This window comes from Ursus americanus, chromosome 4 (genome assembly GCF_024610735.1).
Source record: "Ursus americanus isolate L20-20 chromosome 4, mUrsAme1.1.p, whole genome shotgun sequence".
NCBI classification, from domain to species: Eukaryota; Metazoa; Chordata; class Mammalia; order Carnivora; family Ursidae; genus Ursus; species Ursus americanus.
Window position 1 is genome coordinate 9776022 of NC_142130.1, and position 15855 is coordinate 9791876.

A 15855-nucleotide genomic window follows, 5' to 3' on the forward strand; every position below is an offset into this window, starting at 1 on the left:
GCCTTTAACTTCTCCTGCCGGGTCGGAGCTGCGCGTGCGTGCAGGGAGCTGTCCTTCTCTTCCTTGGGAGAGCGCTCTCGCTAACCCCGGGCACACGCGGGGCCTTGAGCCACCCAGACCAGCTTCCTCTGGATTAGCCAGCACCTCTCTTGTTCTGTCCTTGCTCAGAAATGAGTAATCTGCACCATTTAGGGATGGGCTGGAACTATCTCCGGGGTGGGGGTGGAGGGAGTTAGCCACGGTGATTGCGTTGGTGGATTTTAGCCCCGGGAGGACTGCTATTCCTTTTCGGCCTCTCAGGAGAGTTTGCTTAAGCGCCCACAAGAGGAGCTGCGGGTCGGATTGCACCGAGGCATCTTTGCGTTTACCTGGCTGTGATAAAGTCAGGCTTTTTGTGTTTTGCTGTCGGGCTGCGGGCCGCTCAGAGAAGTGTTTCAGTGCTCAGAATCACCGAGAGATCCGGCTGGGTGGGGTGAAACCAGTTCTGCGTGGTTCTTCTTTCGGCTTCACAATTTAAACCCGTTAGATCAGATTTTGATTACATCTTGATCAGTCTTCGTAATAGATACCAATAGCTCTAGGTGGTGAGAGTTTCCAAGTATAGAAAAGAGCCCCTTCTTTTCTCATTATTATTCCTCCTTTCATTAACATAAGACTTTAGCTTATTTCTATAAAAGGGAAGAAAGAAAACCAGCTATCCCAGCATGCTGCATTCCTCTCTCATTGGGGCAGGTGCGGGTAATGCAAAGGCATCTCTGCGGAACCAAATCAAGTAAGTTCAAACTGGGCCAAGCTAGGAGCGCAAGGGAGTACTGGAAACTCCTTGTCCCTGAGGAAGTCCAGTGTATTTTAAGATTTCTGAGTCAGATTTGCCCTTATTGTAGCTTGTCTCTTCTCACCCTTTCTAGCTAACTCTCTGGTCCAAGCCACCAGTATCTCTCCTGTGAGTACCTGGCCTCCCTGTCCCCATTCTTACCCTTCAGTCCCTTTTGACCGAACACCAACAATGATTTAAAAATTAAACCAGACCATAAGCCCCTTTGCTTGAAAGTATCCAGAGGCTTCCCAGTCACCCTTAGAAGGAAACCCACATTCTTTACTACGCAGAAGAGGCATTCATTCCTTGACGCTGAGACCTTCTCCCCTACTCCTCTCCTCCTTGTCCGCTCAGCCCCACTGGCCTCAGACTTGTTTAATGAGTTCCAGGCTCAGCACCTTTGTACTCCGTGGGTCTCTGCCTAGAACTGTCTGCCCCAGATTTATATGTGGCTGGCACCTCTGCGTTCAGACGACAACTCAGGCCCTCTGACCAGGCTTCTTAAGGTGGACACCACCTACCCCTTCCAACTCATTCTCAGTCCTGTTACTCTGCTTTCTTTTCTTCATAGCACTTAAGCTTGAAATTTTATTTACTAATATTTTATAATTAAAACATTAAATATTTAGATAATAAGTTAATGAATAATAATTATAATAATATAATTGTCATCTATAACATATTGTTTTATTAGTAATAATTAAAATATTTAATTGTTTAAATATTAAAATTATTTTAATTAAAATTTATTATTTTATTATTTACCTGTCTATTATTTATTGTGTTCCACTTTCCCCACCATATCTAAGTCCCATGGGTGTGGAGATCTTGCCCATTTTGTTATTTCCAGTGCCTGTGAGAGTGCCTGGTGCATAGTAGGCACTCAGTAAGTATTTGTTTAATAAACGAAGGCAGTTCAAGGAGAACTGCCACATGCTTTCTTGCAATGGAGGAGGAGTCTGAGACTGGCACTGGACATTTATGGATTTAATGTTCAATAAATGCAATATTGACACTGCATTTTGCTAGGCATCGGTTACAACAGGGAACGGAACAGACAGGTCTCTGCTCTTGTGGGGCTTACATTCTGTGAAAGAAACAGAATGAGTGCCGAGGTAGAGAACAACAGAAGGCGCCCACTTTAGAAAAACATGTTCAGAAAAATGTTCTTTGAAGAGATGCCTTTTTCCTTGATACCTGAAGCATGGGCAGGCAAGGTGGAGGGGGGAAGTATGTGCCAAACTTGAGGGATGAAAAATCTTAGGTTGAAGAATAAGAGAAGTTTGTTGAAAGCAAGGGAGCGAGAGGAAGTGGCAAGGGATGCTGCTGGGGAAATAGCAGCTGTGCTCAGGCAGGGCCTTGAAAGCCCTGGGAATGAGCTTGGATTCATGCCAAGGGCAATGGGACTCACTGGAGGGGATTAAGCATGGAAGTGATACAATCCAATATATGATTTAAGATTACTCATGCTGCTGAGTGAGGGGTGGATTGTGTGGGCACCCGTGAAAGAGGAGAGACACGATTAATTGCAAGGCTCTTACAACAGTTCATACTTGCTATTGACCACCAAAAATAATGGTGGTAGCAGGGAAGAAGAAGTAACAAATTCAAGATGTATTTTGGCAATGAAGCTGGACTTTTTCCTAAATGTTTTGGGAGAGGGAAAACTCAGGATGGCAGATAGGTTTCTGGCTTGTTAAATTGGGAGGATGTGGTGCTATTTAATGCTACAGGTGCTGGATTGTTTATTCATCTGAGTGATCATCTAAGTTCATCTCCCAGGTCTCAAGGAGGGTTGCAATAAAATAATCAAAACAGATATATTTTGTTTTACTTTTTCGAAGTTAAACTTTTTCACATAATTGTAGTTTCACATGTAGTTGTAAGAAAAAATACAGAATTCCCATATACTCTTTACCCAGTTTCCCCCAATGTAACATCTTGTAAAACTCCAATATCACAGGATATTCACATCAGTAGTCAAGATACAGAACATTCTCATTACCACAAGGCTCCCTCATGCTGCCCTTGTGTGGCCACACCTACTTCCCTCTTACCCTTACTAAATCCCAAACTGTGGCAACCACTAATCTTTCCTCCATTCCTATAATTTTCATTTAAAGACTGTAACATAAATGGAATTAGCTGGTATGTGTATTGGTCAGTGTTCTCCAGGGAAACAGAACCAATAGGAGGTGTGTATATACATGAGAATATGAAAAAAAGAGATTTATTTTAAGGAATTGTCTCATGTGATTGTGGAGGCTTGGTGAGTCCAAATTCTGGTGGGGAAGACCAGCAGACTGGGGACTCAGGAAGGAGTTGCACTTCAAGTCCAAAGGCTAGAGAATTCCCTCTTGCACTGGGTAGGTCCGCCTTCTGTTCTATCAGACCATAAACTGATTGGATGAGACCCACCCACATTCTGGAAGACAATCTACTTTACTCAAAGTCCACCAGTTTAAATGTAAATCTCATCCAAAACACTGCCACAGAAACATCCAGTATAATCTTTGACCAAATATCTGGGTACAGTAGCCCTGACAATTTAACACATCAAACTAATTGTTGCAGTACATAACCTTTGAGCTTGCTGTTTTTGCTCAGTATAATTTTCTCAAGATGCATACAGCTTGTTGCATGTATCAATAGTTTGTTGGGTTTTATTGCTGAGTAGTGGTTCATGGTGTAGATGTACCGCAGTTTGTTAAACCACTTACCTTTGAGGACACCTGAGTTGTTTCCTGTGTTTGGTTTTTCCAAATAAAACTATAAACATTCATGTAAACAAAAACCAAAAACAAAACTTGTTTTGTGTGTGCATGTCTTTTCTCTGGAATAAATGTCCATGAGCGCAGCTGCTGGCCCATATAGTAGTTGCATGTTTAGTTTTTAAGAAACTTCTATTTTACATTCCTACCAGCAGTGTAAGAGTGACCCACTTTCTCTACATCCTCATCACCTGATATCATCACTATTTTTTAATTTAGCCATGCTGAAAGGTATGTAGTGCTATCTCATTATGATTTTATTTTGTTTTTCTTTGTTTTTTTTAAATTTAATTAATTTATTTAAAAGAACAACAACATGGTCAGATTTAATTTCTTTTCATGAGACTGTTACTTTTTTTTTTTTTTTAGTATAGTTGACACAAAATGTTACATTAGTTTTGGCTGTGGAAGTTAGTGAGCTGACAAGTTTAGGCATTATGCTATGTTCATCACAAATGTAGCTACTCTGTCCTGTGACGTCACTATGACAATACCATTGACTGTATTCGTTATGCTCTACTTATCATTCCCATGACTTACTCATTTCATAAGTGGAGGCCTGAATCTCCCTCTCCCCTTCACCCATTTTGCCCAACCCACCGCCTCCCTTCCCTCTGACAGCCATCGGTTTGTTCTCTGTATTTATAGTTCTGATTCTGTTTTTTGATTGTTCATTTTTTAAAGATTTTATTTATTTATTTGACAGAGAGACAGCCAGCGAGAGAGGGAACACAAGCAGGGGGAGTGGGAGAGGAAGACGCAGGCTCCCAGCGGAGAAGCCTGACATGGGCCTCGATCCCGGAATGCCAGGATCACACCCTGAGCCGAAGGCAGACGCTTAACGACTGAGCCACCCAGGCACCCCGATTGTTCATTTTTTAAACAGATTCCATTTATGAGTGGAATCCTATGGTATTTGTCTTTCTCAGTCTGACTTATTTAATTTAGCATAATACCCTCTAGGTCCATCCGTGTTGCCTCAAATGGCACAATCTCATCCTTTTTATGGTTGTATAATATTCCATTATGTATATACACCATATTTTCCTTATCCATTCATCTATTGGTAGACACTTGAGTTGCTTCCATGTCTTGGCTATTGTAAATAATGCTGCAGCAAACATAGGGGTGCATATATCCATTTGAGTTAGTGTTTTCCCTGGGTAAATACTCAAGATGGAATTAATGGAGCATATGGTATATCTATTTTTTAATTTTCTGAGAAACCTTCATACTGTTTTCCACAGTGGCTGCATCAGTTTACATTCCCACCAACAGTGCATGAGAGTTCCTTTTTCTCCACATCCTTGTCAATGCTTGTTTCTTATCTATTTCATTTCTTTGATGGTTAGTGATGTTGAACATATTATCATTTACTTATTTGACATCTGTGTATGCTTTTTGGTGAAATCTCTTCCTGCCTTCTGCTCATCTTCTAATTGGATTATTGTTTTGTTTGTTTAGTGTGTAGGTGTGTGTTTTCTGTTGACTTTTGATAGCTTCTTATATATTTTAACTACTGTGCTTTGTTGGATAAGTGGTTGGCAAATATTTTCTCCCATTTTCTAGCTTGTCTTTTCATCCTGACAGGATCTTTCACAGAGCAAAAAAAATTTAATTTTGCTGAAGGCCAGTTTATCAATTTTTCTTTTTATGGATTGAGCTTTTGATGTCAAGTCTTACTTTTTGTCTAGCCCTACATCCTGAAGATTTTCTTTTTTTTTTTTTCTGAAGATTTTCTTCTATGTCATTTTTTTTCTTGAAGAGCTATTATTTTACAATTTATAATTAAGTCTGTGATCAACTGAATTGTTTTTGTATAGTGTGAGACCTAGATTGAGGTTCATTTTTGCCTATGGATGATGTCCAATTGCTCCAGCACCATTTATTGAACAGGTATCTTTCCTCCATTAAATTGCTTCTGCACCTTTGTCAAAAATCAGTTGAGCATATTTACATGGATTTATTTCTGGGTTTTCTGTTCTGTTCCATTTATGTGCATATCTGTCTCTCTACCAAAAACACGGCATATTGATTACTATGGGTGTATTAGTCTTGAAATCAGTAGACTGATTCCTCCCACTTTATTCTTCTTTCTGAAACCTGTAGTTCCTTTACCTTCCCATATGAAATTTAGAATAATTTCATATATATTTACAAAAACTTCTTGCTGGGATTTTGATGGGAATTCCATTGAATGTGTGTATCAGTTTGGGAACAATTGATATATTTACCATGTTGAATCTTCCAGCCCATCAACATGCTCTTCATTTATTTGACTCTTCTTTGATTTCTTTTATAGGTATAATTTTCAGCATACAAATCTTATACATGTTTTGTCAGATTTATACTTAACTCTTTTATTTTTCTCAGTGATTGTAAATAGTATTGTATTTTTATTTTTAGTGTCCATGTGTTTGATGCTAGAATATAGAAGTATAATTAATTTTTGTGTGTTCATCATGTATCCTATGACCTTGCTGAACTAACTTGTTCGTTCTAGGAGTTTTTAGTAGATTTCTTGGACTTATCTATGTAGACAGTAATGTCATCTGAAAATAGGGAGAGTATTATTTGTTACATTCTGATCTATAGGTCTTTTATTTCCTTTTCTTAACTGATGATACTGGAAACAACTTCTAGCACTGTGATGAGTAAGAGTGATACAGATGAATATCCTTGCCTCCTTCTTGATCATAGGGGAAAGGATTAGTCTCTCACGATTAAGTATAACGTTAGTTCTCGGTTTTCTGTAGATGCTCTTTATCAGGAGGAAGTTCCTCTCCATACCTATTTTTCTAGGATTTTTTAAAAAAATCATGACTCGGTATTGAATTTTGTCAAATGTTTTTTTTTGTTTTGCATCAATTGATACGATCAGTGATTTTTTTTTCTTCTTTAGCCTGTTAATATGGTGGATTACAATGAATGATTTTCAAATATGGAATCAGAATTGTTTCTCTGGAATAGCCCCACTTGGTCATGAAGTATAATATTTTTTTATATATTGCTGAGTTCTATTTTCGTGTATTTTGTTAAGGATTTTTATGTCAGGGGCGCCTGGGTGGCTCAGTCACTAAGCATCTGACTTTGGCCCAGGGCCTGATCCCAGGGTCCTGGGATCGAGCCCTGCATCAAGCTCGCTGCTCCGCTGGGAGCCTGCTTCTTCCTCTCCCACTCCCCCTGCTTGTGTTTCCTCTCTCGCTGGCTGTCTCTCTCTCTGTCTGTCAAATAAATAAATAAAATCTTTAAAAAAAAGGATTTTTATGTCAATATTCATGAGAAATGCTAGAGTTTTCTTTTTGTAACATCTTTTTCTGGTTTTGATATCAGGGTAATATTAGCTTCATAAAAAGTCATCTTTCTTCTTCAGTTTTCCAGGAAGGATTGTATAAAAATGATGTTTGGTAGGATTCTCCAATGAAACAGTATGGGTCTCAAGATTTCTTTTCAGGAGGTTTTAAATTATAGATTCAATTTCCTCAGTAGTTACAAGGTGATTCAAATGATCTGTTTCATAATGGATGAGTTGTGGCAGTTTGTGCTTTTTGAGGAAGTAATATATTTCATCTAAGTTGTCAAATTTATGTCTTTCCTAGTATTCTCTTATCACTCTTTTTATGTCTGCATAGTTTATAGTGATCATCTTGCTTCATTCCTAATACTGATAATTTTTGTCTTCCCTCTCTTTTTTTTGTCAGTCTTGCTAGAGGTTTGTAAATCTTATTGATTTTTTTTCAAAGAAGCAGATCTTTATTTCATTGATTTTTCTGTTTTCAATTTTATCAATTTCTGCTCTTTATTAGTTTCTTCCTTCTGCTTGCTTTGGGTTTATTCTAGTATTCTGTTTCTAGGTTCTTGAAATGGAAGATTAACTGATTGCTTTGGGGAATTTTCTTCCTTTCTAAAGTAGGAACTTTGCTATAATATTCCTTTTCAGCACTGTTTTAACAGTGTCTCACCAGTTTTGACATGTTGCATTTCAATTTTCATTCTGTTCAATGTATTTTTTAAATATCCCTTGAGACTTCCTCTTTGACCCATGGATTATTTTAAAAGTTTATTGTTTAGTTTCCAAGTGTTGGGAGTTTTTTCTCTTTCTGTTATTGATTTATAGATTGGTTCCACTGTGGTCAGAAAAAACGCTCTGTATGATTTCAATTCTTTTAAATTTGTTGAGGTTTGTGTTACGCCCCAAGATACGGTCTATCTTGGAATATGTTCCATGAGCATTTGAAAGGTATCTCTCTTCTGCTGTTGTTGGGCGGAATGATTGATCAATGTTGATTAGGGCCTGTTGGTTAATGATGTTGTTGAGTTCTTCTAGCTCTGTGGTCTAGTTGTTCTATCAATTGTTGCGAGAGGAGTGTTAGAATCTACAATGGTAATTATGGATTTATCTATTATTGCCAAGTAAGGGTAAAAGTCCATGTTGCCAATTCAGCCTACATTGACACCCAAGGTAGTGGGAGAGTTCTTCATTCATGCTGAGTAAGGGTGGGATTTCCTGCTCCCCATGTGGTCTCCACTGACACCATGCTGGGGAGGACCTCATTACTGATGGGCAAAGTAAAATTCCTATCTCTCCGCTAGGCCTCCTCTGACAATACCGTAGCAGGAAGGGAGAGGGGGGCTTTGTTATTTCAGGTAGGGGGTAAAGTCTAGAGTCTCCACATGATTTCCGGTGATGCTGCTGAAGGGGAGTCTCAATAAAATATGGATAAAAGTCCTGCTCCCTACTTGGCCTTCTTCGACACCATCCTGGTAGAGATGTTGGGGTTTTTTGTTAGGGCATCACAATGGTGGAAGTCTCAGCTCCCTACTCAGTCTTTGCTGGCATCATTTGGCTTGAGGCCACAATATTTTCTGTGGTGATTGGTTGGAATAAAGCAGTTATTATCCAAAAGATTTTTGCCTTACTAAGTTTCCCTTTTCCTTATCCTTTGGCTAGAGAGAGCAGGTTTTTGAAGGGCTTTTTGTTTGCTTGTTTGTACCCATTGGCATTTCTGGGTTGCTGACTTCTTCATTCCAGATCAGGAATATATGAGGCAGTGGAATTCACCACTGCCATTTTTCCGATCTTGAGGTTTCTAGCCAGTTAGCCCTCTATCCTCCACCTTCTATAGTCTTCTTATGTTTGTTTTATATTAATGTCCAGGATTTTTAATTGTACTTAGCAGGAAGAATAGGGAAAAATATGTCTACCTCAACTTCGTGGTTGCAGAGGCCTTGTTCCACGTTTAAAAGACTTTAGGGAAAGAAAGCTAATTAATTATAAAACAAACACAGAACAAATAAATAAACAAAAGATGAAGTCAAACCAAACAAAAACAAAACAAAAAGCTTTATGGCATTTAACCTAACTTTCCCTTGCAGCAACTTTAGGTCTTTCTGCTCTTTTTGTTTTTTCTTATTTCATCAATACTAGAGTTGAGAAGTTACTGTTTTTCATCCTCTGTACTTTGGCTTATCATATTTGGGGTGAGATACAGGGGAAGGAGAATGAGCTAAGGAGGCAGATAAAGGTGGACTCAAGACTATCTCTCTTCAAGCGTCAGGATATTAACTGCCTACTCACTATCTTCCTGTAAGTGTCTAATAAGTACAATCTGAATTTTATCATAAGTAAGCAGAAATCTTGACTTCTTACCTTCCTATCCTCAAATATGCCATTTGCTGCTAATGTAGCTTTGGGGCCTCAGTATCCACTCCTGTGAGACTGTTATGGTAATGCCTACTTCTCGGGTTAGTTATAACCTTTAGTCTTCTCCAAAGCCAGTGCCTACACTCTTGTTCTAGCCCCTCATACTTTCTTAAGGACCTCATTCCTGCAGTTATCCACTGTCTCTTCTTGCAATCAAGAGAATCAATTTCCCCATCTCTACTGAATTTACTTCAGTGGTGTAAAGCACATTAATTTGGCCCATCTGGGGGGAAAATATCTCCCTTAACTTCCTAGATGTTGCTGCATTTCTGTTTCCTCTCATGGCAAACCTCTTCCCAAAAATTGTGAACACTAGCTATCTTCACTCTTCACCATTTTTTTCCTCCTCAGTCTACATTAAGTGGGCTTTTGTCCCTCACCACACCTCTGAAATAGTTCTTCATGATTTCCCCACAATCTACATCTCTCCAAGGCTAAAGGACAATTCTCTGTCCATTGGACCACTCCCCTTTTTCTTGGAACATTTTCTTCTCTTGACCTTGTGACAAATGGATCACTTGAACTCAAGGGCCACTGTCTCTCATTTTCTGACTTCGTCTTCATTTCCAGACTTAATGGTGTTATAGTCCAGGGCTCAGTCCTTGGCCTATTTCTCTTTTTATACACATTCATTCTGTAGATAATCTCATCAGACCTAATAGCTGGTACCCAGTAAAATGTTCTGTGATAATAAAAATGTTCTTCATCTGTGCTGTCCAATATAGTTGCCACTAGCCACATGTGACTATTTAAGTTTAAATTAATTAAAATTTAAAAATTCTGTTGCTCAGTCATACTAGCTATATTTCAAGTGCTCAGTATCCATGTAAGGCTAATGGCTATTATATTGGACAGCATAGAAGTACAATATTTATTTCTTTCGCCAAGCTTCAGACAATACTCAACATCTCCACTTAAATGTCTAGGAGTTTTTATCTTAAGTAAATCCTATGTAAATAGAACTCCTACTTTCTCCGCTTCTTATCCTTAAATTTGCTACCCAACAAGTCATTCCTTGTTCAGTAAATGGCATCAAAATTGTTCTAGGAGTCAGTTCCTGTCTTTTAAGTCTTATAGCCAATTCACTGGAGAGCTCTGCCCACTATGCCTTCCAGATATACCCTGAATCTGACCACATCTCACCATCTCTGCCACCATCACTCTGGTCCAAGGAGCCACCCTCTCTTGCCTTGACTATTGCAATGGCCTCTGAACTGCTCTCCCTGTCCTAATTCTTGCTTCTCTACAGTTCATCTTCCCCGTAGTTGCCAGAAAATCTTTAATAAGTAAATAAATATTAAAAAAATAAAAAGTCAGAAGACATTTCCTAGTTTAAAATGCTCCAATTGCTTTCCATTTAAAGGAGAATCAATCAAAACTCCTAACCTTACCTAAAAGGCCTGCATTTGATTCTTTGCTAATTTTTTTAACATCTCCTCCATCTTCAACTTGTTCATTTTGCTGTAGCCATCATGTTACCTGAGCCCATTAAGCTAGGTTCTTTCTGTCTGGAACACTCTTCTCTGGATGGATGCCTCCTTCTGATAACTTAGGTCTCAGTTCAGACATGTCCCTCTGACCCTTGCCTCCTTCTTCCCCCATCCTACTCCCACCACCCTCCCTGACCACCCTAGCTAAAATAGCATCTTCCCTCCTTTCACTTATTAACATAATTACCCAATTATAATTTGTTCATTGCATTTGTTAAGACCTAAACCCACCTTATGTATTTGTTTCCATGTTTATTTTTAGTCTCTCCCCTAATACAATACAATTGTCCCCCTTGAGGGACAGACTCTATCACACCCACTGTTGTATTCCCAGCCCCCAGAATATTATTCGTATACCCACACAGTTAGGTGCTCCTAAAAGACTGACTTATTAACTTTAGGCTCTTCTGGGAGTATTATATTTGTTGATTAATTCATAATTAGGCAATATACACAATTTGCCAGGTTCCCTTACTAGCTTACATCTGGAATAGACTATCTACATATGAATCACAGTTTTATGATGTTTAGCTGTGTGACCTTGGGAAAGTTACTTAAATTTTCTGTGTCATGGTTTCCTCATCTGTAAAATGGGGCACATAATAGAGCTTCTCTCATCAGATGGGTAAGGATTAAAGAAGTTACTACATGTCCCTGAAATGCTTGGAATAGTTCCAAGGCCCATAATGAGTATTTGCTGCTACTATTATTATTATTATTTATTACTGAACATATGCTGCATTTCATTAAAGGGCACCTTCATTTTGAAGATTTTCAGTAAGGACATTGGGTTTCAAGGGATGGATGATGATATTTCAAGAATTTCCTGACTCTGATCAAAACATGGCAACTGTAGTGGTTATTATAGATTTTTATTTATTTAAATAAATATTTATTCTCTTTTTAATCAATGATACTTAGAATTAGTCCCAGGAAGCAGTTCGAAAACATCATCTCTTGCCCACTCAGAGAGAAAAGGAAAAAAACTTTAACTCTTAGTATGGCCTTCCCCAGTAGGGGGTTACTGATGGGCAGCTTTAAACCTTGGAAGAGTCCACAGGACCTTAGCATCCTCCCACTGCAGTGTTTGTCTGGCAAGAAAGATCTTGATATTATCCTTAACCTTTAGAAAATAGCCAGCAAGGCAAGAGGCAGCTTCACAAAAGGACTAGGAATTAGAACAGTAACCAATAACCAAATTCTTACCCCTCTTTCTAAACTACTGAACACCTGCCATAGTTCAAAATTTTACACAATTTTCACTTCATCCCTGTAACACCATTTGAGTAAGACATTATTTTCACTTACTGGTGAGGAGACTGAGGCTCAAAGCATTGGAGGATCTGTCCCAAGCTACCATGGCTAACCAGTGGCAAAACTGTTTAAAAAATGTTTGAAGATTATCTTGTATGTGCCCGAACTAGAGAGAAGAGTGAACTAATCAGATAAGATTCCTGTCTTCCTAGAATTTATATTCTTAGAGGTATTGGGATCCAAATTTTAGAACCTATCTTGAGAGCACCTCAAATGTTTCCAAATGACAACCTATGGGGGATGAGGTGGGAAATGAACAAATGTGTTAGCAAATACATCAGAGCAGTGAATAACCACTGCAGCAGCCACAGATATTTCAGGAACACCTTGTAGGTACTAGTGCTTATAGGTTCTAATGACAGCTGAAAAGAAAATAGACACAAACCCAGAGCTAACAGAACTTTCAAAAAAGGTTGGCAAACATGTGCTTAACAGGGTGGGGCAAGTAATATAATCAAAAAGGTCTATGCATTGTATCCTTTGATCATAGATATACGTTGTGTATTAAACAATTACATATGCTCTTCAGTTTTCAAAGGAATATGCCTTTGTCTAATTTTCTTAAAACACAGGTGTCTTTGCCTAGCTTTTGTTTTCCTAATTTTGCGAGAGACACTCTATCTCGTTTCCCACTTTGTATGGGAAAAGCAGCAGCACACATATGGCGATGAATGGCATCTGACGCTTGGCCTCAACCTCAAAGAATAATAGAGATGTAAGGTCTGTGACAACCTGGAGAGGCTACTTCTGATAAGGCGGATAGTCACTACCTAATTCTAGATGATTTCACCGTCCAGGACCAGGGATTTGTGTTGCCAGAGCAAATGTAAGTCATAAGTAAATGTGGGTTGTTTGTTTTGAGTTCTTCCAAACCCAAGAAGAAAGAAAGAAGATAAAATCTGAGGAGTTTAAAGGCAAGAATTAGCTAAGCTTCAGATCCTTTTGCTCTATCCCGCTATCTTTGTCATGGTCTGGAAGCCATTTATAAAGAGTGTCATCATATGATCTATACCACAGTGAGTGTTTGGTGCTCTCTACATGCATGTGCTGTACGGCCAAAGTGATTCTTCCACCAAGTGCAAAACATACTCCTTCTTTTGGTCCTGCTCACAATCCAAATAGAGGGTCATCTATTGCATGGTCAATCTCCATATAATAATACTTATGATATTTTTCTTTGTGAAAACATAAAATGAGGACTTCATGGAATGTATTGAAGTCGAGCATTGAGATGATTTAATTTTAGAAGACATTAAAGAATTTGAGTAAACAACTTAGAGATAATTTAGTGGCCACAAAAATGTTTCAGATTCAAACCTTAATTAAACTTTGTGTCCATAAGCAATGTAAGGTAGTTGGGCCAATAACATTAGACCCTTATATCTTAGAGTAGGTCTTTGGGATAAATAAGCCAATGAGCGCTAGCCTGAGCTCTGATGTGATAGACTCGAGGGAGAGAGCTTGGTAAAGAGTGGCTATTTCTCTGACAGGCAGCAGTGTGAGTAAGGTTTGGGTAGGGCAATGGGTGGAAGAGGATAGAGGGGGAACACTAAAAAGAATGGAGTCCAGGTCTAGAGCAAGGCCTGGTGAAGCAGGTATATTGTTCCTGTTTGAATGCTCTGGGGTTCAAACTGACCTCGTGGCCTTTCCCTGGAATGGAGGGGTCCAGGGAGGAAGTGCAATCATGGTCTCTATCTCTAGCCACACCCACGGCTCCGGGGTACTGCTAGGAGCTTAAGGATAGTGTCCTGTGCTGTGATTAACAGGGAAGAACATGGGGCAGATTGTTGGTGCCAGTTCTGTCTTGGCAGCCAATACACGGGCCCATTTCCTTCATTCCTTTTCTTTTCCTTCCTTTAATCTTGCCTGTAATTGAGTCAATTCAACGGATTTGTATACTGGATCAGAAGGAATGAGTGGACTCTTCTGGCTAGCTCAGTGGTTACCTGGAGAGACTCAGACAATCTAAGGTGACAAACCCAGATGTACCCTGAGGCCTGTGGGACCCCTTGACCCCATCCCAAAGGCAGACCTCTGGCTACCAAGTACAAGGCAGAGGAAGTAGCCCTGGTCACTGAGGCTGTGACTGTTAAGACTCCTTGGACAGATGCAGTGACCTTAATAGCCTTACAATGGCCCACATTGGGAATCACAGTTACCAGATGAAAATTTACCCGGTGGCTTGTACAAGTCTAGGCGCCATTCCCACCTTTTTGCTCTTTTTTCTAACTGGAGCTCATGATATTTGGCATGAGGACAGCTCTCATTAAAAGAGCAAGAGGTCTACTGAACGGGCAGCCCCCAGAATTCGGGCCATTCATGTCACGAAGGTTTGACAATCTGTGGCAAATTCCTTGGACAGGTGCATATCTATGGCAATTTTTCAGTGAGCACTGTCCCAAATTAATTAATCATTGGGTAATTTGGTCTAAATTGAACGGTGCTGCTGCATGTGGAAAATTTTTGTTTGCAATTCTTAAGTCATCTCAGTGTAAATTAAGTCTATTCTCTGTTCCTAGCCAGTTTTCGATCAAAGATGCCTAAATGGCCACAACACTCTGCAGGGCATCTTTCTGCTATGAGTTTGTGTCTCTTTAATGTTTGTGGGTTAATCATTTTCAGACAGTGTTTGTGATACATTTTCTATCATTGCCTTCAACCGTTTGCTGCTAATTTGCGGGGTGCTAAGGGAGGCTTATGAGGTCGACATAAAAAAGCGGGAGCAAAGATCACGAAGTCATCACTGAGGTTTAACAAACAATGTTACTCTGTGTTATTGACCAATAGGTCACCGATGAAAGGAGCAGCGTCAGGGAGAAATGGTTCTCGTGACAGCTGTTTACCCGCCACGGAGGAGTTCCAGGAATGTACCGTCACAAGCAGATGGTGCAATTTGGCGGTGGGCAAGCTGTCGGTCCAGGTACTCTCTTGTCTTGCAGATCTCTGAGTGACACAGCCAGCTTCCATTGAGTAGCCCCGTTCCCTTCAGAAAATCCCCAGGCCACTTCGGGCATCCCTTCAGAGACATTTGAGAGGCAGTGGCAAGACCGGCAAACATAAAAGCAAACAATTTCTCTCCCTTGCAACTTGAAATCACCCCCTTTCTTTGAGCAAGACAAGTGGATTTGGTGAAGCACGTTTTGGTGGTTGGTGGGAAGACGAAGCAGTTTTTATTTGTCTTCCGTGACTCCAACCAGCATATCGAAATTGAGGAGTCGTGCGTCAGTGCCTGTTTCCGCAGTCCTAGGAGCAATCCTATGGGCCTCTAGGGAGGTTCCAGGCAGCCTCAGAATGGAGCCCTCCTCTGTGGTGGCTACAGTTTCCCCTCACAGGGTGAGTCTCCCCGGAGGCCATGTCACTGCCTTTCCTCTCACCTCCCTCCCCCTTTTTCTTCTCTCTTCCCAAACTCCCCTCAGGCGGCCTGTGCTGATCTGAAGGGGGAAATCGCTCTGCTTTGCTACAGCGAGAGCACAGGCGCCCATCTCTCTTACCCTGACCCAGCTGCCAGATTCCAGCCAAGCCTTATGGGGGGCTCCGTTGCCACACAACAAAGCCATGGCCTTTATTTTGCCGCTGACGGGAGAAGCGTGAAGAAGATCACGAAAACGGCTTGGTGGACGGGAGGGAGTGCTGTCCTCGGAGTCTGGGGATGAGCCTTCTCGTTCCATCGTTGCTGCGGGCCTTCAGGCCACCTTGAGCCACTCAGTTCTGGTCTCTGGAGGGGAGGCTCTAAGTTCCTTGCAGGTACGCAGTTATGTC

The 15855-nt window shown here is 40.3% G+C and overlaps 1 long non-coding RNA gene across 13 annotated transcripts in view; it reads left to right on the top strand.

Annotated features, from left to right (window-relative positions):
- Positions 1 to 15855, top strand: part of LOC123786390 (uncharacterized) — a 28464-nt gene that overhangs the window by 1747 nt on the left and 10862 nt on the right. For 11 of the 13 annotated variants that reach the window (XR_015724120.1, XR_015724118.1, XR_006777943.2 and 8 more), the window contains exons 2-3: positions 14884 to 15016; positions 15513 to 15840. This is a non-coding gene — a long non-coding RNA (uncharacterized LOC123786390). Of the gene's footprint in view, positions 1 to 3; positions 13113 to 14883; positions 15430 to 15512; positions 15841 to 15855 lie in introns of those variants that run through there. The other 2 variants (XR_015724121.1, XR_015724126.1) reach the window with 2 other exon arrangements.